Raw genomic sequence first — 24,321 nt, 5'->3', positions numbered from 1 at the left:
GATCCCCAGTAGGGGGCACACAGGAGGTAGCCAATCAGCTGCCAATCAATGATTCCCTATCTCTCTCCCCTCTCCCTTCCCTTCTGAAATCAATAAAAATATATATATTTAAAAACTATCAAGTTAAAAATTAGCCTGCTATATTTGGTCATTTAATTAATTCACCTCTAATGCCTCGGCAGGGCCAGACCAAATGATTTCACAGGCCTTATATGGCCCACGGGCTGGATGTTCTCCACCCCTGCCTAGATCAACACCTCAGAGAGAAATTCCTGCACATGTGTACCAGGACACAAGTACAAGGATGTGCCCCAGAGCATCATGGGTAAGGGCATTTATCCATACAAATATATGTAGCAAATGACAGGAGGAAAGCATGCACAGTAATGATAATTCAGGACAATGGTGGCCTCTGGAAGGGGGGGAAGGAGAAGCGTGAAATTGGGGAGAGCTACACAGGGGTTTCCACTACACCTAGTTTCAGTTTTATGAATGTAGTTGACATATAATATTATATTGGTTGCAGGTGTACAACATTGTGATTCAACATTTATACACCTTATAAAGCGATCATCACAATAAGTCTAATAACCATCTGTCACGTTACAGTTATCATGATATTATTTACTATAATATGATATTATTATTTACTATATTCCCTATGTTGTACATTACATCCCTGTGAGTTACTTTATAATTGAAAGTTTGCTCTTTAGTTTTTTTAAAGAATGGTTTACTGATTTTTAGAGGGAGCGGAAGGGTGAAGAGAGAAACGCTGATGTGAAAGCTAACAGCGATGGGCTGTCTCTCGCATACCCGCTACTGGGGATGGAGTCTCCAACTTGGGCATGTGCCCTGACCAGGAATGGAACCAGCAACCTCTCCGTGCACGGGAAGATGCCCACCCTGAGCCACACCGGCCAGGGCAGAAAGAAAGTTTGTACTTCTTTTTTTCTTTAGCTAAGTAACATTTTTTTAAATTTTAACTTCATTTTATTTTTCACATCACCATTTATCCCCGCTGTGCTCTCTTCTACCTCCATCTACCCCACCCAACCCCTCACAATCACCACATTGTTGTCCATGTCCAGTTCTCTCTTTTTTTTTTTAATTTTTTGTTCAGTCACTCCACCCCGAGCCCCAAAACACACCTCTCACCAGAACTGTCTGCCTGCTCTCTACTTATGAGTTTGTCTCTACTTTGCTTGGTAGTTCAGTTTGTTCATTAAATTCCACACCAAAAAAAAAATATATATCCAATTAAAAAATGGACGAAAGACCTGAATAGACACTTCTCCAAAGAGGACATCCAGATGGCCAACAGACATATGAAAAGATGCTCAACGTCACTAATCATCAAAGAAATACAAATTAAAATCAAAGAAAAACAAATTAAAACAATGAGATATCACGTCACACCTGTCGGAATGGCTAGTATGAACAAATCAAAACCATTAAGTGTGCACTGATAATTGGTGCCGCCACTGTGGAAAGCAATATGGAGTTACCTCAAAAAATTAAAAATGGAACTGCCTAATGACCCAGTGAGTCCACTTCCGGGAATTTATTCAAAGAAACCCAAAACACGAATTCGAAAGAATATATGCACCCCTATGCTCACAGCAGCATTATTTACAACAGCCAAGATTTGGAAGCAGCCCAAGTGTCCATCAGTAGACGAGTGGATAAAAAAGCTGTGGCACATTTACATAATGGAATACTACTCTGCCTTAAAAAGGAAGGAGATTTTATGGAGAACATTATGCTAAGTGAAATAAGCGAGTAAGAAAAAGACGAGTACCAGATGATTTCACTCATATGTGGAATTTAATAAAAGTCTGTACTTCTTAATCCTCTTCCCCTTTTCCACCCATCCCCCTACCCAACCCTCTGGCAACCATCAGTTTGTTCTCTGTATCTATGAGATTGTTTCATTTTGTTTGCTTCTGTTTTTTTTGTTTATGATTCCACATATAAGTGAAACCATGCGGTATTTGTCTTTCTCTGTGACTTACATCTATATTTTTTCTTTTAAAAAAAGTAACTGGAGCAAAAGGCAAGATGTTACGACGTGACAAAACTAAGTTATGGCACATGGTATTCTTTGTACTGTTCTGAATGCTTGAAAGATTTCATAACAATAATTTTTCAAATTCCAGCAGTATTTATCCAGCATTACTTTGATGACATGAACATTCCAGATAGTTGGGCAACTGCAGAACAGGAGGAAGAGGGATATTTAGAGCTGGAGGAGCTGTGTCTTTCCTCAAGACTCTGAGCTAGGAAATGAAGATGCAATACCGTGAGGTGTATACAAGAGGCATCAACTGTTTCCTTCAAGTTAGCCTGCTAGGATGGCAGCACAACACAAGGAATTCCTCTGGGGGCCCCCACCCATCCCCATCGATGCACCTCTTTCAAGGCTGCATCCTGACCTCTCCCTCCAATTGTGACCTCTTTTCTACAGAGGGAGGAGAGTCAGCTGGGATTCCTAATTGATCCAAAGAAACACTAAGCAGAGCTGTTACTTATTCTTTCTCTGACCACTTCCTGCAGACATAATTAAGTATTTTAATACAAAATGAGAAAAATCAAATTTCATTCCCTCACTGCTCCCACTGCAGAGCTAAAAGTGTTGGCAAGAATGTCAAGAAAGAACCATAAGTAAAAATACATACATACATACATACATATATACATATATACTTACCACCAATGACTCACCAAGTGAAGGTAAGAAGGCAGTAAAGTGAGCTTTATTATTTTTTTAATGTTTTTTATTGGTTTTGAGAGAGAGAGAGAGAAACAATGTGATCGGCTGCCTCCTGCACGTCTCCTACTGGGGATCGAGCCCACAACCCAGGCATGTGCCCTGACAAGGAATCAAACCAGCAACCTTTTGGGGCATGGGACAATGCCCAACCAACTGAGCCACACTGGCCAGGGCGGTGAAGTAAGCTTTTGAGTCAGACAACCGGGGCTTGCATATCCAGCTCCTCCACTTGTTTCTCAACTTACCTGACATATCCTCTCTGATGCTCACTTTCCATACTATCGAGTAACAACAATAATCCCTACCTCACAGGGTTAATGGGAAAATAAGATTATGTATGCAAATCACTGGCACATAATACATTAATAGTCATAATAGTAATTCTTATCAATATCCATGGACTGGACAGCATTGTATTTAACCTTTGCATCTACTAGGATGTAAGCTCCATGATAACAGGGAAGTCTGTTTTGTCTGTTTTGTTCACTGAGGTAAACCCCCACACCTAGAACATTGGCCCAATCTAAGCACTCAATAAATGTTTGTTGACTGAACAAATGTGAATCTTAGTATTTGGCACATATTAGGCATTTCACAGTTACTATTTGTGGAGAGCCTACTCTGTGCTGGGCATTACACATTTTGCATCTCATTTGATCCTTACCATAACAATATATTATACTACTCATTTCTGGCATTATACATTTTGTATCTCCTTTAATCCTTACAAAAACAATGTATTATACTATTCATTTTATAAATGAGGAAATTGTGGCCCAGAGAAATTAACTTACTTCCCCAAGCTCACAGAGTTAAATGGGAGAGCCAGAATTTGAATCCAGTTTGACACTTTTCAGATATTTGTTAAATCAATTAATACATAACCGCTCAGAATTAACTTGACAATTTAGTGAATGCTCACAGTAGTTAAGAGTGACAAGTTATCCTGGGTGGCCAGGTGAACTATTACTAATTAAACAATAAATGAATTACTGTTAATTTAGTACTTGTATGTATCTATTGGCTTTGTAGCAGAGATCAGCCACAAGTGGGGGCACTGATATTTTCAGTACATCTGCTGGGGTAGAAATGAGCAGGGACTTCTCCACCGTTTACAGAGAGAGGTACAGAGCAAAAAGCTGAAAAGTAAACATCCCAAGGTGACAAAGAGAATTAGTAAGCAAACTAGAAATAAAACCCAGTCACCTGCTCTCTTCCAACAAGACTCCAGCTTAACGTAGCTACGGATTTGGAATCTGCCACAGAGAGGAAAAAGTGGTACCAAGGCAAGAAAGTAAAAGCAACGTTGCCCTTTGGGCACTTATTAGGCATTTTAACAGTTACTGTGTATGGAGAACTCAACTATTAACATATTCATTTACAATCAAATACTTCTGAGAAAAAAGTCATATAAAATAATGACATTAATGGACACCATGTTGTTTGGAGTAGTTTTTAATTTAAAAATAACTTTATAGAAGTTTATTGCAGAAAAGTTTTAAACACAGGTGAGGAAAACTTAATTTCATTACCACCATACAATATGTGTGTATATCCTTCTAGTCATTTGTGTATATTTTTCTTTTTAAAAAATTGGATAAAACTGTACACATCTGATAACTTAAGCTTTCCAATTAATAAATTGTAACCATCTTCATGTCAGTAAACACATTATTTTAAACTGAGGAACTCCATTGTGTTTATTTTATGTTAGGTCCCCGTGGTTGAAAATTCAAGTTGTTCCTAATTCTTTCCCTTTATAAACAAGGCTGAGATGAACATGTTAAGAGCTAAATCTTTTTGCCTGTGTTCAATTATTTCCATAGGATAGATTTCCAGAAGTAGACTTGCTAGGTCAAAGGGCTGCATTTGGAATTTTTTAATTTAAGCACAAACATCTGTTTCAAATATATTTTTAACTTGTCTTTCTAGTCTCTTTTTTAGAAACAAAAACTTTGATAAATGCATGGCAAGCCCCAATGGAGATTGGTTGATTGAGCATCTCCTTATATATTCCCTTTCTCTCTCCTTTCAGAAAAACAACATCCCCAAGTTAAGAAGAAGAAGGAATGATGAAAACAAAACATGTTGACCCTGAGTGAGAAAGACTGGTTGGCACCACTCACATTCAGGAACATAAAATTCTATCATCAGCCAAAACCGGTTTGGCTCAGTGGATAGAGCGTCGGCCTGCGGACTGAAAGGTCCCAGGTTCGATTCCGGTCAAGGGCATGTACCTTGGTTGCGGGCACATCCCCAGTAGGGGGTGTGCAAGAGGCAGCTGATCGATGATTCTCTCTCATCGATGTTTCTAACTCTCTATCCCTCTCTCTTCCTCTCTGTAAAAAATCAATAAAATATATTTTTTTAAAAAATTCTATCATCAGAGGCAAATTCTATCCAGATTCTAATAACACAGAACATTGCATTAGGCACCGTGGTAAGATGTGGAAGAAATGAAATAGGTAGGTCTAGCCCTAGCCCTAGAGAAGCTTAAAGTTTAGTTCTAAAGCAAAAACATTAACTCCTTGACAAGACTCAGAAACATATAACAAGTCCACATGCAAGAGGTAAAGGGTAGGTAACTCAGTTAGCTGAAATAATCAGGTAAAGCAAGGGATCATAATGAAAAAGTACACTGAACATTTTATTATAAATTAATGCTTGAAGAACATTTATGCACAATCTCTGAATTTTCAAGGAATTTTCTTTTGGAATAGGTCCATTAGTTGAAGTCTTCTAATGCTTTGGTCAACAAGTTCCATTTGGGGGTTCCTTAAAATGCTTTTTAAAATTTTTAATAAATTAAAATTAAAAAATAAATTTAAAAAAATTGACTAAAAAATGTCCCCAATATTTACTTTCTCACCATACCCAATTCTATTTTAATTGGTTTTAGAAAGTCACTCTTACTCAGTCTATTGCAAATATCAACATGGTTTTCAGGGAAGCAAATCTCTTTCCAAGCTCCTAGCTCATAATGGACATCCATCAGTGAGCCTCCCAGAGAAATGGAGAGCAGTTCACACAAAGAGTGAAACGGAGAAGTCTGTTATTTCTCTTACACAACATGAGTGTGTGCCTCAGATCAAATCCAGATGGCATCTCCCTAGTAATTACCCTTCTGAGGTGAAATGGTGGAACAACTAAATCAAATGTGCAACTTCCAGTTTTTCGTGGTGGTGTTAGAGGGCCAACGACATACAGTGTCGACCCGACCTGACCCGATCTGTGAGGACAGACTCTATGGGATACTTTAGACATTCCTAGACCAGCCAGTAATTTTCATCCTAAAAAACTGATAGAACCTATTGACATGTACAGGATCTGGAAGTACATTTTAAAAAGTAAAACATGTGCCCAGCCAGTGTGGCTCAGTGGTTGAGCATCGACCTATGAACCAAGAGGCCATGGTTTGAGTCCTGGTCAGGGCACATGCCCAGGTTGCAGGCTTGATCCCCCGGTGAGGGGTATGTAGGAAGCAGCTGATCAATGATTCTCTCTCATCAATGATGTTTCTTTCTCTCCCTCTCCTTCCCTCTATAAAATCACTAAAAACACATAAAATATATTTTTAAGGTAAAACATGTGAGCTATAGGCATAAGATTCCTTTGAAATAATATAAAAATCATACTTCACTAGTGCTGATATCATAAGCTGCTCTGGACTGAACATCATGACCTCTGAGTTCTAGTCCAATTATGTAAATAGCTCTGTGGTTTGTACAAGTTACTGAGCCCCTCTGAGCTCCCTCTTTCTAATCTGTTAAATGAAATGAATTAGTGCTCGATGATTACTAAGATCCTCTTCAATTCTAAAGTGTAACTATTCTTTAAGGAGGACCAATAAGAATATAAAAAAGGAAAGCAGTAGACATTATACTTTTAGATTTTCCAGTAGCAAATCGAATCTATCCAGATTCTAATATCTAGAAGAGAATGGGAAAACCACCTAGCACAATCACATCTCATTTTATCTTACAAGTCAACAAATATTCATGAGTGTCTACTCTGTGATGCTGGGGATATTTCACAAAACTAGGGAAATACCTGCCTTCACAGACCTTATTAAATTTAATAAGCAATTACAATAAAGTGTGCTAAGTGCTAAGATGGAAAAGAAGGATGTTCTAACAGCAAGAGTATGTACATAGTGCATTATGGAAGGCTCTTCTCAATAGTCATGGCTTATGTTGAGACCTGAAAGGATACATAGTGGTTACTTAGGAAAGGGGGGATGTGGTCCAGGAGGAGGGAGCACCATGTGAAAAGGCGTGGAGCTGGGAGGAAGCTGGCTAGCCTGGCATCTCTGGCTGAACTGTCCAGAACAAGGGATAAAGTGAGAAGTGAAAAGAGGAAAGAGAAGCCGTTGCTGTGTCACTCAAAGCCTTGCATAAGAACATAACAAGAAGTTTTGCTTTAGGCTTTCTATCAAAGGTTTGTGTAGGCAAGGGATGGGATCAGATACACATTTCCAAAAAGATTATCCTGACTGTGATGTGAAGAACAGATTGTAGGGCAGCAAAACCCAAAGCAGGAAATCACTGGGAGGCTATTACAGGAATCTAGAAAAAAGACAGTGACCTGAACTTGAATATGAACAGCAGGGATGGAGATATATTTAGAAGCTAAGCCCAGCCCATGTGGCTCAGTGGCTGAGTGTCGACCTATGAACCAAGAGGTCACAATTCAATTCCTGGTCAGGGCACATGTCCAGGTTGTGGGCTCCATTGCCAGTAGGGGGCATGCAGCCAATCAATGATTCTCTCTCATCATTGATGTTTCTATCTTTCTCCCCCTCTCCTTTCCTCTCTGAAATCAATAAAAATATATGTTTAAGCCCTAACTGGTTTGGCTCAGTGGATAGAGTGTCGGCCTGCGGACTGAAGGGTCCCAGGTTTGATTCCAGTCAAGGGCATGTACCTTGGTTGTGGGCACATCCCCAGTAGGGGGTGTGCAGGAGGCAGCTGATCGATGTTTCTCTCTCATTGATGTTTCTAACTCTCTATCCCTCTCCCTTCCTCTCTGTAAAAATCAATAAAATATATTTTAAAAATATATTTTTTAAAAAATTGACAAGCAGTTGGGGGTGGTGGTGGTGAGGAATCAAAAATGATTTGTAGACATCCAGCTTAAGAAATTGGGTAGAAAATTTTCCATTGTGTTTGCTAAGAGGATTGGATATAAACCCGCAGTTTCTGGGAGGTGTTCTGCCTTCATTCAGAAAGAAGCCACACAGAGGAAAACAAAGCTAAGAGACAGGGGTGAGGCTGTTTGTGACACCCTTATTTCATGTCTTGAGGCCAGCTGTCCCTGATCTATCCCTGGACTTTTCAGGCACATGAATCATGCATTTTCTTTGTTGTGGTTTTTGGTGCTGGTGGTTTGGTGAGTTGGTTGTTTAGTTCACTTTGAGTTGGGGTTCTGTCACTTGGAACCAACACTGGGAAGAGTGGGGACAGTGACAGCAGAAAGCCCAGGGTAGAACTACCACTGAAGACGTGACACGGAGGAAGTTGAGCCCAAGGAGAAAGCAAGAGGAGCAGCCCAGGAAAATACAATCCCAAAGAGAGGCATGTGGTCAGTAAAGTCAGATGCTATTGAGAGATAAGACAATTACTAAGATATAAGCATTGGCTTTACCAACAAGGCAGTAGCTGGTGGCTTTGTGAGGAAGGTTTCCATGGAGGGATGGGAGTAGAAACCCAACTGAAGGAGGCTGAAGAGTTGAGGGAAGAAGAACAGTCAGTGAACAGAAACAGTTCTAAATCAAGAAGCTGTGTTGTGAAGGGGAGGGTTGCCAGAGGGAGATGTTTTCAGTTGGATGAGATAGAAGAATGTGTAAAGGCTAATGAGGAGGATGCAGGAGAGGGAATAATTTCCTGAGAGAGGTCCTGAGAAGGGAGGAGGAAGAAGGTCAAGAGAACAGGTCAAGGCACAGATTGAAAGGCTGGCCCTAATTCAAGGGAAGGATCCCTCTTCTGTTGGAACAGGACAAAAAAAAAAAAAAAAAAGATGGCTGCAGAATTAACAAAATGTCTTAGCATAGCAGCAGGAACTTGAAGGTGCTACTGTCTGACAGCCTTATCTTCTCCTTAAAGTAGCAGGCAGGGTCATTTGACGAGAGTGAGGAGAACATGAGAGTGGGAGTTTTAAGGAGAATGGAGGCTGTCTGAAAAATTGTTGTGGAGAACAGGAGAGAGACTAGAAAAATACAGAAGAATTGGCTGGAAACTAGGAGGGTCCACCCAATGACACAACCATCCCATAATTTTATAAAATCTTGGAAACGGAAGAAAAGATGGAAGTGTGTGTAAATGTTTGATTATCCTGAGACACTACTTTATAAAAGCTCTCTTTATAAATGAAAAGTGTTAGTACATTTTCATATTTTTCATTACTGATCCAAAAGGGGAACTTCTCAGTTTGCTGATGGCACACTCAACTTTTCTGCACAGCAAACTGCCAACCTGATGAAGATAAGCCACACAGGGATCTCACGAATGGTGTGGCAGAGCCCAATGTGGCTGATGGAACTCAGCAGGCTAGCATGTGATCATGAATCTGGGTTTAAAAACAAAATGAAACAAGTCTCAAACTGTGGCTTTGAGATCTCAGTGGTCATCCAATTAAGAGATCAAAGTTACCAGCAACAAGTCCTTAAGAGCAGATACAGCCCTGGGGTTGAGCGAATACCAAACACCAAGAGGCTACTAGATAAGGTCCTTCTCAGTGTCAAGACTCTCAAGTTTCCATTGAAAGTGATAAGAGTTCATGTGAGACATTTACACTTGAAAGATCTCATCTACTAGCCACCAGTCATGAATATAGGGCGGGGCAAAAGTAGTTTTACAGTTGTTTGTATGGCAAATACAATAGCTAATTAATAAATAACTAGGGGCCCGGTGCACGAAATTCGTGCACTGGGGGTGGGGGCCCCTCAGCCCAACATGCCCCCTCTCACATACTGGGAGCCCCCAGGGGATGTCCTACTACTGATGGCTTAGGCCCGATCCCCACGGGAAGCGGGCCTAAGCCACAGTCTGGCCTCCCTTTGTGGGAGGCAACCGGGCTGGTCAGGGGAAGGCACCAGGCCCATCACCCTGCTGCTGCAGCCACTGCCAGTCACCACAGCCACCAAGGTGTATTCATTAACATAGACTCCAGTCCCTTCACCATGAAAAAAATGACAACTTTCTTTAGGCATTTTCAAGATGTGTCTTTCTTAGGATATGCATTTCTTTCTTTTTTTTTTTTTATCCTCACCTGAGGATATGTTTCCATTGACTTTTAGAGAATGTGCAAGAGAAAGGGAAAGACAGAGAGAAACATCAAAGTGAGAGGAACACTTTGATTGGTTGCCTCCTGCATGAGCCCTGATCTGGGCCCCAGCCAGGGAGAAGCCTGCAACCTAGGTACATGCCCTTGATCAGAATCAACCCAGACCCTGCTGTGGGCAGGCCGAGGCTCTATCCACTGAGTCAAACTGGCTAGGGCAGGATATGACATTTCTTAGCCCTCCAGCAGCGGACCTTCGTTTTTTTCTCCAGAAGTGTGGTGGAAAAACCCTAGATCACCTTTTTGGATTCTTATTACCCAAGTTACTGAGAACATTACCAGTGGCATACAGGAAGCTTAGCCAATGTGCAGTCAGAAAAGGTGTTTCCTCTATACTTCACACCAATCACTGTCTGTGCCCTGCCCAGGCCTAAAGCCTCTGGCCAAAAGCTTTAGGCCTGGGAAGGGGACTGCCAGCTCCCTGTGATTGCAGACACCACCCATTGGGCAGGGGACCCCAGCTCCCTGCAATCCACCACAGGAGCAGATGCCCTCGCAGGAGCGGATCCCCAGTTGCCTGTGATCCATCACAGGCTCCCCGCTGGTGCCCAAGTCGAAGGCTCCCTGCTGATGCCCAAGGCCGAAAATGCCTCCTGCAGAGGCTTTCCTGGCCTTGGGCTCGGCCGCACCCCAGCCTCCCGGCGACGGATCGCAGGAGCCAACCGCCAGTTGCCTGCCATCCGTGGCAGGCTCCCCGCTGGTGCCCAAGGCCGGAAAGCCTCCGGCAGGATGGTTTCCTGGTGTGCGTGGCTGGTGGGTGTAGTGAAGGTACGGTCAATTTACATATTACTCTATTATTAGGTAGGATAATACAAGAATAAACTATGTTTCAAGTTCTCACAACTATAAATCTACTTTTGCCCCATCCTGTATTTTCAAGTTCTATCCTTACATTTAGTTTAATCAATAACAAAGTGTTTGAACCATATTGTCTCTAAAATGTCTTCTCTGAATTGCAATGTATTTTTTTTAATCTTCATTGTTGAAAATATTACACATGTCCTCTCCTTCCCCTCATTGAGCTCTTCTAGCCCACCCCTGCCCTGTACCCCAGGCTTTCAGCACCCTATTGTCTGTGTCCATGGGTTATGCATATATGCATACAAGTTCTTTGGTTGATCTCTTCCCACCCACCCACCCTCCCCAACCTTCCCTCTGCGATTTGACAGTCTGTTCCATGCTTCTATGACTCTGGAGTCTTATGATATCTACTTCAGAGAAGCATGGCATGAATACTCAGAATAGTATTGTCTTTTAGAGAGTGTTTCCTATTGAATTATCCAACATTCTTCATAAGGAACAAACAAACAAAATAAAAAACCCAGGCAGGAACTTTGCCATCCTAGGCCTTCCTTGCATGCGTTTTTATTTATCTGCCCCACTTCTCACCTATCATTTCCAGGTTCTTGAGCTGGAAAGTTCATCACTCCTGGCCCTGCAGGGTACTCTGATTCTCTTTTTCAGTCTTCACACATTTAGGTTACCATGTCCCAAAAGCTAGGGGATGTGCTAAGATTACATCAGCCCTAACCTTGAAGGAGTCAACAATGGATGCCAATAGAGTGACAGGTGCTGTGACTGCAAGTAGAGGAGCCAAGATGTTGATAGAATCATCCCTTCCAGGAAAGCCTCACTGAGGAGATGACATTTCAGCAGTGTTGAAGAACGAGGATTTCTCCAGGCAGGGAAGATGTAAAATGCCAGGGGCTAAAACCAACAGTAGCTAGCATAAATGCAAAAAGACCCATTGGAAGGCCAATGGACTTTGATGTTCAGCAGGGCTGAAAATCAGCATAATATTGCCCTGCTGTGGGTTCAATGGCTGAAGGCAATTCCCTTACCTGATAATCCTTTTACTATTTACCAAACTTTACCTTTGATATGCCTGTATGCATTGCTAAAGGGAAAATGTGTATTCAAGTTAATAAAAGCTGACAGGTCCAGGGTTTCAGTGAGCTTCTCCACTAGAGAGAGGTTTCCACCTGGCTCCCCATGCCTTCTAAATTCATATTTCCTGTCTAGTGTTTTCATCCGTGCACGGCCCCTTCTTCAGGTCCTGAACCCTAGCCGTAAAAGGTTGCGGTAGTGTAACACTGGAAAGCAGAGGGAGCAGCAGAGTATAAAACACATGAGATGTGGAACAGGCGGACTCCTGGGGGCTGTAATTGCACAGCATGAATGTAGCACAGGGAGGGCAGGGAGCCGTCAGAGGATGAGTCTAGACAAGTGAGAAGGAACCAGACCAGACACCATATGGCCTAAGAACAGTTAAGTTTAAACTTTAACTTGGCCCAGGTGTGAATCAATCATTATTTCCCCCTGGCTAGCTGAGATAAGATTAGAATGTTTGAAAGAGGATTTCTGCTAAAACACAAAGGGAAAAGCAAACATACAAAGGTAAAAAAGGAACAGTTAGTTTGCAAGCCTCATTCTAGATGAAAATGGACACTGTTGTTCATGGTGTCCAGAAATTGTTAATGTGGCTGCATTGAGAACACAGGTTATGTTTCCATCACAGTAATTTTATTGTAGTGGTGACAATGAGATCTGTAACATAAAAAACAAACAAGCAAAAAAAAACAAAACAAAAAACAAAAAAACACCAGCTCACAGATCCCAGATTTCTGTCTGCTTCTTCAATAAGTTCTAGTCCCAGATTGGCTGAGCTCGAAGAGTTTGTAAATAGATGGTCCGGCCCATGCCCTCTCTGTCTCCTCAACCTGTGTTTGCCCTGAAATAGCAAAGATGGCCTCTTTCCCTTTTACCTGATCAATTCATTATTATAACTGATACAAGTAATACCAATATGTACCATGTGATGAGCATCTACTAGGTGCCAGATGTTATGTAGCACAGAGAGCTGCTTTGAAGAATAAATGAAATGATGCAGGTAAAGCACTTAACATAATGCTTCATCTGAGTTAAGCATCATTGATTGTTAGCTATTTTTTTATTGTTTTTATATCTTATCTCTGATCAGTAAAATGACTCATACAAGGTAGATACTAACATCCTATTGAGGGTCATAAAAATGAAGTCATTTGTGCAATCACATGCCTGTTAAGTAGCAGAGCTAGGAGCTGAACCAGATTTATCTGACTTCAAAGTCCGTGACCTTCCACTGCATCACAACCTGTGTGTCTGCAGCACATTCAGAGGCCGGTGGTGAGCTGCTGATCTGTCCAGCAGCAGCAGGCATTCATGTCCCGAGAGCCTGCCATCTTGTGACAAGAGTAGCACAGGGCTTATTCTATTCTTGCTTCAAAGCTTAAGTGCCTGTTGGACCACTTAGTTCTTGTTTCCTGCCCAGGGATCCTCTCCCCCATGAGAACATTCAAGATGACGGAGCTCAATAGGCAATTAGACCTTTTCCCGCTCGGCTATCCTATTCTGCCCACGTTTCCAGGTTCTTCTGACTCATACTTAGGTAACTTCCTGCAAGCGACACTCCCAGAATCCTACGCCTGCAGCATTCTAACAGAAAAAGTCTTTACACGTTCGTGATAACTGCAGATACTTCCTGCCAAAGGAAGAAACCATTCATCTGCGTGACGTTTTTAGAGTTGTCCATAAAATGTTACTAAAGACATTGTACATAGCTTCAAAATTATATCCAAGGGAGCTCATGTGATAAATCCTTCCTTGAATTTAGATCCAGAAAAAAAAAAATGTCTCTCTGTAATTGAATCTGTATATTTTATCTCGTCAGAAAAGAAAACCTGTTTCCTTTCATATCGTGGCTTCCAAGAAATCTAAAGCTACATTCCTTGCCAAGATGTCTCATCTCAGGTGCCTGACAGGATCTATTTCTACTTCACTGCTATGACCACTTTTATGTTTTATCATTTTAAAAATAGCTAGAATATATATTGTGTGTGTGTCCTATATGCCAGGCACTGCGCCTTCCCTGCTGGGCCCCTCCTTCTTAAATGGTTTCAATGGTGCTTGTTTTACTAAGCTAGTACCTTATTTTGCAAGTTATGTTTTACCTTGCATCCTACACCTCAGGAAGCAGCAGGAGATATTGGATTTTTTTTTTAAAGGGGCTTGCCCTGGCCTGGTGGTTCAGTTGGTTGGAGCATCATCCCATACACCAAAAGGTTGGGGGTTCAATCCCTGGTTGGGGTGCATACGGCAGGCAATGGACTGATGTTTCTCTCTCACATCAAAGTTTCTCTCTCTCTCCTCTCTCTCTCTCTCTCTCTCTCTCTCTCTCTCTCTCTCTCTCTCAAATCCTCGGGTGAGAATTTTAAGTGTGTGGTGGGGGGGAAGGGGAGCTCTATTCACAATTTGCACATAGTTGTAAAGAGCCAACGTGGCTTTCTCCTTAGAGGCCACAAGATGGGGATGTCATTCCACAAAAATCAGGGTTTTTCCACACTGCACTGTCTTCTATATCTCTTCCTCTTTCTTTGCACCTTTCTTTGTCTGCATGCATCACTCTGATCCTCCATGCAGGCATTAAGAACGCCAGGCAGTCCCCACCTTTGCTCTGTGCCAAGGGTGAGTTACACGAGCAGGACTCCAAGCCTTCTGCATCTGTATCCCTAGACATCGTCCTAATGAGAATCCTTGAACTCTGGGTGGCTTCCTCATTGGAATCACAACTCTCTTTGGCATTTGACACCCTGCCACTTTACCTCGTATCAGCTCCCCTGCGATGCTACCTGTTCCCCTAAACACCTTTCCAGGAGACTTAACTAAGAGTTGATGTCCAAGGGTGACTGGCAGAGTGGCTAGAGTAAGGCTGGCAGACAGTTGTTACTAGACAGAAAAACTGGAAACTGGAGAGGACACTTGGCACAACACGGTCCCTCGAATATCTGAGAATGAATGAATGAAGAAACTCTAACTCATCACCACTTTCCCCTAAATACCTAGACAAAGGTATTTACCTAGACAAAGCCAGCAACCAGACACTGAATTCTAAGCACCCAAATTTCTTCAGTAATTATAAGCCTATGAAACTGCTGTATCAAGGCTGATAAAGACGGAAAGCTTGTTTTCTCTTTCTGCTTAAACTAGTGACCCGGTGCACGAAATTCGTGCACATTAAAAGGGGATTAATTAGAGGAAATAATTTAATATTGCTATTTGCCCTTTCTCTATAACAGAAGTGTCAGAGATGAAAGAAAATTAGTAAAATGTATACAAAAACCTTCCTCCTGTCAGAGTCTGGTGCTCACCACGGGACCCAAAGTCAAGTCCCCGCCCACCCACATGCACCTCAAAATCGCGTGAGACCCAGACCTTGCCAGCCCACCCCCATTGGGCTAGATCCAGACCCAGCCAGTCCCACCCTTGTCAAGCCCTGCCAGGCAGGGGGCGTAGCCTCAGGTCCCCTGGCCCAGTGCCAGGACGGGGGGCATGGCATGAGGTCCCCCAACTCAGACCGGGGTGGGGGGCGCAGCCTCAGGTCCCCCGTCAAGCCCCGCTAAGTGGGGGCGCAGCCTGAGTTCCCCTGACCCAGCACTGGGGGTGCACCTTGAGGTCTCCCATCAAGCCCCACTGGGGGGCACGGCCTGAGGTCCCCTGTCAAGCCCCACCTGGTGGGGGGGGGGGCATGACCTGAGGTCCCCTGGCCTGGCGCTGGGGCTGGGGGGGGAGCAGCCTGAGGTCCCCTAGCCCAGCACCAGGACGGGAAGCACACCTTGAGGTCCCCTGTCAAGCACCGCCGGGTCGGGGGCACAGTCTGAGGTCCCCTGTCAAGCCCAGCCAGGCAGGGGGGCGCAGCCTCAGGTCCCCTGGCCTGGTGCTGGGGTAGGGGGTGTGGCCTGAGGTCCCCTGTCAAGCCCTGCCAGGCGGGGGCTGTGGTCTGAGGTCCCCTGGCCTGGTGCCGGGGCGGGGGGGGCACAGCCTGAAGTCCCCTGTCAAGCCCCACCTGGTGGGGGGCATGGCCTCAGGTCCCCTGGCCTGGCACTGGGGCCGGGGGTGCAGCCTGAGGTCCCCCAGCCTGACGCCAGGGCAGGGGACACAGCCTGAGGTCCCCTGTCAAGCCCCACGGGGGTGGGGGAGGGCGTAGCCTCAGGTCCCTGCTGATTGCTTGTTAAGATTCCTTAAGGGAACTTGGCCTCAGCTGTGGGTGCAGCCATCTTTGTGACGGAGTGATGGTCAATTAGCATATTCCCTCTTTATTAGATAGGATAAGAAAACCACCTCTGTCTGTTGACCCAAAGTTTTTGCTTTGAATTCTCCCTTTGTCTGAATTTGCTCAGTGACTCTGGGAAAAATCGCTCGATAACTCTGGGCCTCACTGTTTTCATCTGTAAAACTGGAGACGTCACTAAATGGTGTCTCTGGTACCTTCCCGCCTGACACTTCTGTGATCTGTCTCTAGGCGTCCAGCTAGCATCCTTTCCTTGGGCTGGGTTCCACGAGATGTCTGTTTTACTTTTGGAATGAATTTCCTAGTCTTCCTGCTCACTAATTTATCACATGCGCCTGGACTTTGGTCATCTGTTCATAACATAAAGTTTACCATTTTAACCATTTTTAAATGTACAGTTCAGAGGCATTGAGTACATAAACATTGTTGTACAAAAATCACCACCATCCATCTCCATAACTCTTTTCATCTCCCCAAACTGAAACTCTCTCCCCATTAAACAGCAACTTCCCATTCCCCTCGCCTCCTGGCCTCTGGCAACCACCATTCTACTCTTCATTTCTATGAATGTCACTACTATAAGTGGAATTGTACAGTGTGTCCTTTGTGACTGGCTGATTTCACTCAGCATGACGTCCTCAAAGTTCATCCATGTTGTAGCAGATGTCAGAATTTCCTTCCTTTTTAAGGCTGAATTGTGCCGCCAGCACGGCCAAAGGTGAACCTGAGTGGGGACGGCGAAGGATTTAGAAAAGACAGGCAAGAGAAGAAAGCTGCGTCTGGGTGGGACGCTGCCCTCTCTGATGGAGAGAGACAGTACCATAGCCTGTAAGCTGTCTCTTTATTTATTTTTTTAAAAAAATATATTTTATTGACTTTTCACAGAGAGGAAGGGAGAGGGACAGAGAGCCAGAAACATTGATGAGAGAGAAACATCATTCAGCTGCCTCCTGCACACCCCCCACTGGGGATGCACCCACAACAAAGGCACATGCCCTTGACCGGAATCGAACCTGGGACCCTTCAGTCCCCAGGCCGACGCTCCATCCACTGAACCAAACCGGCTTCGGCAAGCTATCTCTTTATTTTATAGCCAGACTCCACGAGGCAAAGTAAGGGTGCGGTTACAACATTCTCGTGGGTTTCGAATCTACTCAATTACATGCACCTGAACTCTATCAAGCCCACGTCACTCAGGCACATGGGGCCACGTGTTTGGACCATAGGTTCAAGCTTACAACTATAGCCTCTGGCTATAATTGTGCTGGGAGGGCTTTGCCCTCCAAGCTGGGACTTGCACGTGAGTTTGCTATGAGAGGACTGTGCCCTCTCATTAGTCCGAGGCTTGAACCTGTCCAAACACTGTAGCCGCTCTCCACACTGAATAATAGTTCATTGCATGGATATACCACATTTTGTTTACCCATTCCTCCACTGATGGACACCTGAGTTGTTTCCACCTCTTGAGTATTGTGAATAATGCTGCCATGAACATGGGTGTACAGATACGTTTGAGATCCTGCTTTTACTTCTTTGGGGTACAGTATATACCCAGAGGTGGAATTGCTGGATCACATAGTAATTCTATGTTCACTATTTTGAGGAACCACCACACTGTTCTGTTCAATGGGACCCTTGCAGAGACGGAAGTGTTTACAGGGCACTGCGGTCTCACTGCCATTGCTGACCCCTGAGAGGTGTTTTCGGGGTATAGGTTTGCCTGGAAGAGTTGTCTTGCCTCATTCTTTAGTGGAGCAGGACCCACCCGCTATTCAAAATGAGTCCTGCACTAGACACTGGGCCTAGGGCTGCTCCTTAACCCGCCTCAGTATGCACGTCTGTAAAGTGGGCTAGTAATACCTGATTTATAGTGTTTTTTATAAAGGTCAGGGATGATGAACACAACGCGCTGAGGTAAGCTTACAAAATGAAGATATGAATATTAACCTACTGGCTGCAAAGAACCGTTATGAAAACCAAATGAAATAATGTATGAGAAAGCGGAAACTGGTAATGCATTCTGTAAATGCTAAGCCCTCATCATTTCTTTCCTAATCACTGCTACAGCCTCCTAGCAGTTCTTCCTGCCTCCTAGCCTCTTAAGTCTGTCCTTCACAGGCTTCCGATGAGCTACCTAAAGCAGCTCTGATCCTGTCCCTCTCCCACTAAGTGTTCAGTGGCCCCCCTCGCCCTTCCCACACCTTCTGTGATTTGGCTCCTACCTCTCTCTTTAATCTTCTTTCTTATCTTTCCAGGCCTCACCTCTTGCCACTTTATCTCGATGATTTTGTGAATGCTATAATTAGTTAATGTTATAATTAGTATCGTAATATAATAAGCAGCTTTTTAAATACTGGCACCTTTTTTTTTTTTTTTAAATACTGGCACCTTAAAGATGGAAGCCAAAGGGGAACTATTTCTAAGTACTTTATTCCTTTCTTCCTCCAAAATAAGTTGTGTGTTTTTCATTTGAGCTCCTCATGTCTTCACAGTTCTTCTGAGAAGTCCTGAGAAATATCCTAGGCCCCTAGTTGTATGGTTCTGATGACACAGCACCCAATAAGAAATCATACCCATGGCTATTTTTCATTAGGAGTGGGCTAAAGCAATGAGTCCAGTCTTGCACTCAGGAGGTATCTGCTCAAGTAATGAGTAAATTATGAGTTGCTTGTTTGTGCTAACTCCTGTAAACTCCAGTCTGTGGCTAGAGGTCAATTGTGGGGTTTGTTTTAGTTTACCTTTTTCAGAAGCAAGAACTGGGCCAGCTGTGCCTTTTTTGAAATAATAAAGGAATTGGAAGGTTGTAAAAGCAATGGGCCAACAGTTTAAATTAATCCAACGTGCATGGTATTTACAGTTAATGTGGGAAACATCTGATCCACTTATTTTTAGGAAGCCCATGAATTTATCTATACATTTCTTTATATGGGTGTGTCTTTCCACATGAATCTCTTGGGGCTATGGGCTTACTGATGCTTGCAATCTACTGTGCAATGTTATCTTTAACATGTTCTTAAACTGTTTCTTTTTAAAAATATGTATTTTATTGATTTTTTACGGAGAGGAAGGGAGAGGGAAAGAGAGTTAGAAACATCAATGAGAGAGAAACGCCAGATCAGCTGCCTCCTGCATACCCCCTACTGGGGATGTGCCCGCAACCAAGGTACATGCCCTTGACCAGAAACGAACCTGGGACCCCTCAGTCTGCAGGCCGATGCTCTATCCACTGAGCAAAACTGGTTAGGGCTTAAACTGCTTCTTTTAAGCTTCAAACAGTGCCCTCTAATTCTTATGGATGTTTTTTTCTATTAATGAGTTATTCGATTTTAGTTTCATCTTTTTCATTTATCTCCACTAACTGAGGATGTCTACTAGCTAAGACAATTTTTAAAAATATATATATTTTTTATTGATTTCAGAGAGGGAAAGGGGGAGAGAAATGGAAACATCAATAATGACAGAGAATCACTGATGCTTCCTGCACACCCTCACTGACCACGGAATCAAACCGTGACCTCCTGATTCATAGGTCGATGCTCAACCACTGAGCCACGCTGGCCAGGCAACAATTTTTTTCTTGCTTTTAATCATTTAAAGGTTTACCTTTTTTACTCACAAATACACAATGCATTTAAATACATATTAATGTCAGATGTGGAAAATATTTCCCAAATAGAAAATATTATACATAATAAGCAATTATAATTTCATATTTTGATAGAGAACTGACACTTCTGAAGGAAAGTACCCAGAGATGGAGTTAAGGACCATTAAGAAATTCTACTTAACAAAGACGTGGAATCCTAATAACTCCTAGATTCTCTCCTTGGGAATACGTGAGGTGATAATACCCATTTTAAAATAATTTGAATTTTCTTATATTTGATTGCTATCTCAAGTCAAGAGGTGAGTCCAGCATTTTGCATTTGGAAGGAACAATAAAGATAATTAAATCCAACCTCTTCTTAACAGTAGAAATGTTTTTGGAAGCCAAGCTCGCCTGATTTCCCATCTTCTGCCTTTTACTACAGCTCATTTATTCATCGGAATCATGTTCACCTGAAGAATTTATCAGGCAGTGCTCCTAATTATAACCTTTATTACTAAACAAGAGAAACTGCTTAGATTTCACATGTAAAATCAATCGATATGAATATATTGGAATGACTATAGGGTGAGGTATAAAAATATACCTTTAAAAACGTAAATTCTTCTACCTTGGGGTAGAGATCGGAGTAGTCCTCTCTTCGGAGCTTTTGGGAGCGGGCAAAGGTGGATTACCCCAGACTGGCATTACCCCCGAGGGGTGCTAGGGTAACAGGGAGCGAGCCCGAATAGAGGGAGCCAGGCAGTGTGCCCAGAAACAAGCTGAGGAGGACAGACACCGGCGACCTCGGCTCTCCCAGCTGCCCCACATTCCAGGGCTCCCGTCGGCCAAACTTTCTGAGAAGTTCTCAGTGTGGAACCCCCAAACTAGGGCCCGCCGCGCTGGGAGGCGCTCTGGAGGGTGGCAGCAGGGACTTTTGGGAAGCAGTGTCCCGGAGAGGGGTCCTGGGCACGGCGTGTTTGGGTCCCGGAGAACTGGAGAGCACCCGCTAGCTTAAATCTCAGGACGGCCTCCACCTGACAGGGTGGCGCAGCGGGGCTCGAGACAGCCGCCCCTGGCTCCTGTACCTGGAGCAGCGGGGCTCAGACCCCCACCCACAGGGCGAAACAGATCCCGACCGACCGCCAGGGTCTCCTGCGTCCGCACAACCCAGCCCGCACCCACACCGGTCCTCACCCACCCTAGCCCCGCTCCGGGGCTTGCTTCCGTGCACAAGCTGGAAACCACCCGGGCACCAACTCCCCAAACCAGGCTCCCCGGGCAGAGCCCCGCAGAGACCAGAGACGCGGAGAAAGGAACGCAGACAAAAGAGTTTTAAAACAGATTCCCTCCGAACAAACCTGGTTGCTCCGGCCCGAAATGTAAGCAGCTTAAGACGTTCCCGTTTGCACAACTAATAAAAGACTCCACACATCGCCCCCAACCCCAGCCCCCTACCTTGTTACAGCGCCAGGGGGAGCGGTCTCCGCTGCTGGGGAGGGCGCGACCTGAACCCGTGCTGCTGCCCGCAGGAGGGACTACGGCGGCGGCGGGCCCTGGCCCCGCCCCACGCGGCCCCGCCCCCGGGACGCCCCGCCCGGCCCCGCCCGGCCCCGCCCCCCTGCAGCCCCGCCCGCACTTCGCAAACCTTTGGTGGCTCGGCCGCCCAGCCGCAGCTCCGTCACCTTCCGACGCGGGGACTACAGAGCCCGGTGCATTGTGGGAAGCCAGAGCCTAAAACTGAGCCTGCGCTGACCCCTGGTGGGCGCAGTGCCAAAGGGCGCCCTGGCCCCGCGGCGGGTGAACGTGCAGGAAGGAGCTGGGAGAGTTGCCGCTGAGAGGGGAAGGCTGACTGCCCACTTAGGGCTACCGCAGGAAGCCAGCGTTTGTTGCAAAACGCTCCTGTCTCAGTAAGATATAAACACAAACCAGGTGCTTTAAAAGTGCCTGGGGCCACCTCCCACGTAAGTATAAAATTAAAGCAAACTTTAAGAGGAGGAAAAGCTTTTTAAACTAGGGGGAAAAAACTTTTAAAATTGTAAGACTGAATGATGTCAAGATTATGGAAAAAATCTGCACACTTGGTTTTATTTCTGGTGAAACCACTCAATCTGTTAAAAGAGTAATGGATTAATATGTAACAGGAAGTACTACACTATGTAATCCAGGATTTTCTCTTCTGGGTATATACCTGAAGGAAATAGTTCAAGATAAGTAAAAAAAGATAAATTATACAAAAATATTCATAGTGAAAAATTAGAAAATAAGAAATGACTAATAATATATGAAAGGCACGTAAATCATACGTCGCTATTTAAATAACACTATGAACATTATTCCCTATGTAGAAATATTTCTATCAAATAAGGTTAAATGAAAAACACAACACAAGAAAGCACATAGCCAATGATTCCAAGCATGTGAGAATATACGTGTTGACAAATATAAATAGAAACGTTGGAGCAATGTAAATAGTTTAGAGTTTAATGTGTCTTAAGATTATTTTACTGTATTTTATTTATTATTATTATTTTAAATCCTCACTCAAGGATATGTTTTTATTGATCTTTAAAAGGAGGGGGAGATGAAAGAGAGAGAGAGCGGGAGAAACATTAATGCAAGAGAAAAATATCAATTGGTTGCCTCCCATACGAGAGCCAACTGGAGATGGAACCCACTACCTAGGTATATGCCCTGACCAGGAATCAAACCCCCAACCTTTTGGTATACAGGATGATGCTCCAACCAACTGAGCCACCCAAGCAGGGCTTAAGATTCTTTTATTTTAATTAAATATATTTTCAAACATTTCTAAGTTGTTGGGACTATTTCTAATTTGGGATGGCATTGCAATATTTCAGTTTCCCCTCTCTCGAAGTAATAAAAAAAAAATCCCTGAAAAAAGTTCTAAGGTTTTAGAGAACCATGACAGTTTTGCTTGTCAGCAAATGCTACGGGGCACAAAAGGAAAGTCTATTTATTGGACAGTGTATTAGTTTGCTAGAGCTGATGTAACAAAGCACTGCAGACTGAGTAGCAAACAACAGAAATGTGTTGTCTCACAGTTCTGGAGGCTGGAAGTCTGAGATCAACATGTTGACACGATTGGTTCCCCTTGAGGCATGGGAAGGAAAAATCTGTTTCGGGCTGCTCTCGTGGCTTGCAGATGGCCATTTTCATGTTCACGTGGTGTTCTCCCTGTATTAGTGCCTGTGTCCAATTTTGTGAAAGGCCACGGCCAGCGTGGCTTTCGGGTTCAAAGGTTTGGAGAAAGAGCTGACGTACAAATGATACACACAAGACAAGATTAATTTTGATTTTATGGGGGGAGGCCAGGGCAAACTCAACTATAGAAGTCAAATTCCACCGAGTCTCCTTTACCCAGATGCTTTTATTTACTAGAATACACAAATGCCTTTTAGGAATGCAAACAGACATATCAATGGTAATATTTATAGTAAACAGTAAGATTATCAGGTTTTGGGGGTGTTTGCTTTAGGCCATTGAGTCAGCAGTAGGTCATAAAATGCAAATTCACCCTGTGAATTTCAAAGGAGCCACTCAGCCTTCTGGTGCACTCATTCATATTAATTACTGTTGATCTTGGTTTCCAGCACAATTTCCTTCCTTTATAAGGACATCAATCATGTTGGATTAGGGGTCACCCTACTCCAGTATGACCTCATCTTAACGAATTACATCGGAAATGACCCTATTTCCAAATAAGGTCACATTCTGAGGCACACGGGGTTAGGACTTCAACCTATGAATTTTGGAGAAGTAACAGTTCAACCTATACCAGAGAACAAGAGCTTGGGATTCAAAGTGTAATCTTATGAAAATTGCACCCCTCAGATGACAAAGATAATAATCATGTACATTATGTAATCTCAAATGCATCAGAACACTAACAACTTAAACACAGTAAAACCAAACTGATGGACTTCTGGTCAAGATGGCGGCATAGGTAAATGTGGTACTGGTCTCCTCCCACAACCACATCAAAATTACAACTAAACTGCAGAACAACCATCATTCAGAACCACCTGAAATCTGGCTGAATGGAAGTCCTACAACTAGGGAATTCAAGAAGCAGCCACATCGAGACTGAAGTTGAAACTGAAGCTCAGAGAAGACAACGAACTCTCTAAGATCACAGAGACAATATACAGAGGAGCCAGATGCCCACCCAGCTCTGTTTCCAGAGGCTATGATCATGCCGTCAACAGGCCTTAATCTTTTCAAACCCTGCTAAGTTTCAATGGTGAAAATACTATCATTTTCTAAATCGTTTTTGGGTGATGTTGGATACTTCCTTATGTTTGCCAAATTGATTACAATTTTCTTCTTTCTGTTCTTTAACACCTTTCCCGCCTTTCCAGTTGAAACCAGGGATGTCAGTGAGATAAGAGAGCCCAGAGGCTTCCTATGAGTCAGATATCTGTGTCTACATCTCATGTGTCTGGCCTCCTGCAGGAAGAGCTGAAAAGACATGCCCAAATACCTGGAGGCAGAGTG

The 24,321-nt window shown here is 43.6% G+C and overlaps 1 protein-coding gene across 2 annotated transcripts in view; it reads right to left on the bottom strand.

Moving 5' to 3' along the window:
* Positions 1–21,356, bottom strand: part of EXTL3 (exostosin like glycosyltransferase 3) — a 110,208-nt gene extending 88,852 nt beyond the window's left edge. Inside the window, exon 1 of one of the 2 annotated variants that reach the window (XM_079773336.1) lies at positions 21,262–21,356. The gene's annotated coding sequence lies outside the window, so the exon portion shown is untranslated. The remainder of the gene's footprint in view (positions 1–21,261) is intronic. The other variant, XM_079773340.1, reaches the window with a different exon arrangement.
* Positions 21,357–24,321: the final 2,965 nt, after the last annotated feature.

Source organism: Cnephaeus nilssonii (assembly GCF_951640355.1).
Source record: "Cnephaeus nilssonii genome assembly, chromosome: 5".
Taxonomy (NCBI): domain Eukaryota; kingdom Metazoa; phylum Chordata; class Mammalia; order Chiroptera; family Vespertilionidae; genus Cnephaeus; species Cnephaeus nilssonii.
This window is presented reverse-complemented; position numbering and strand designations above follow the sequence as displayed.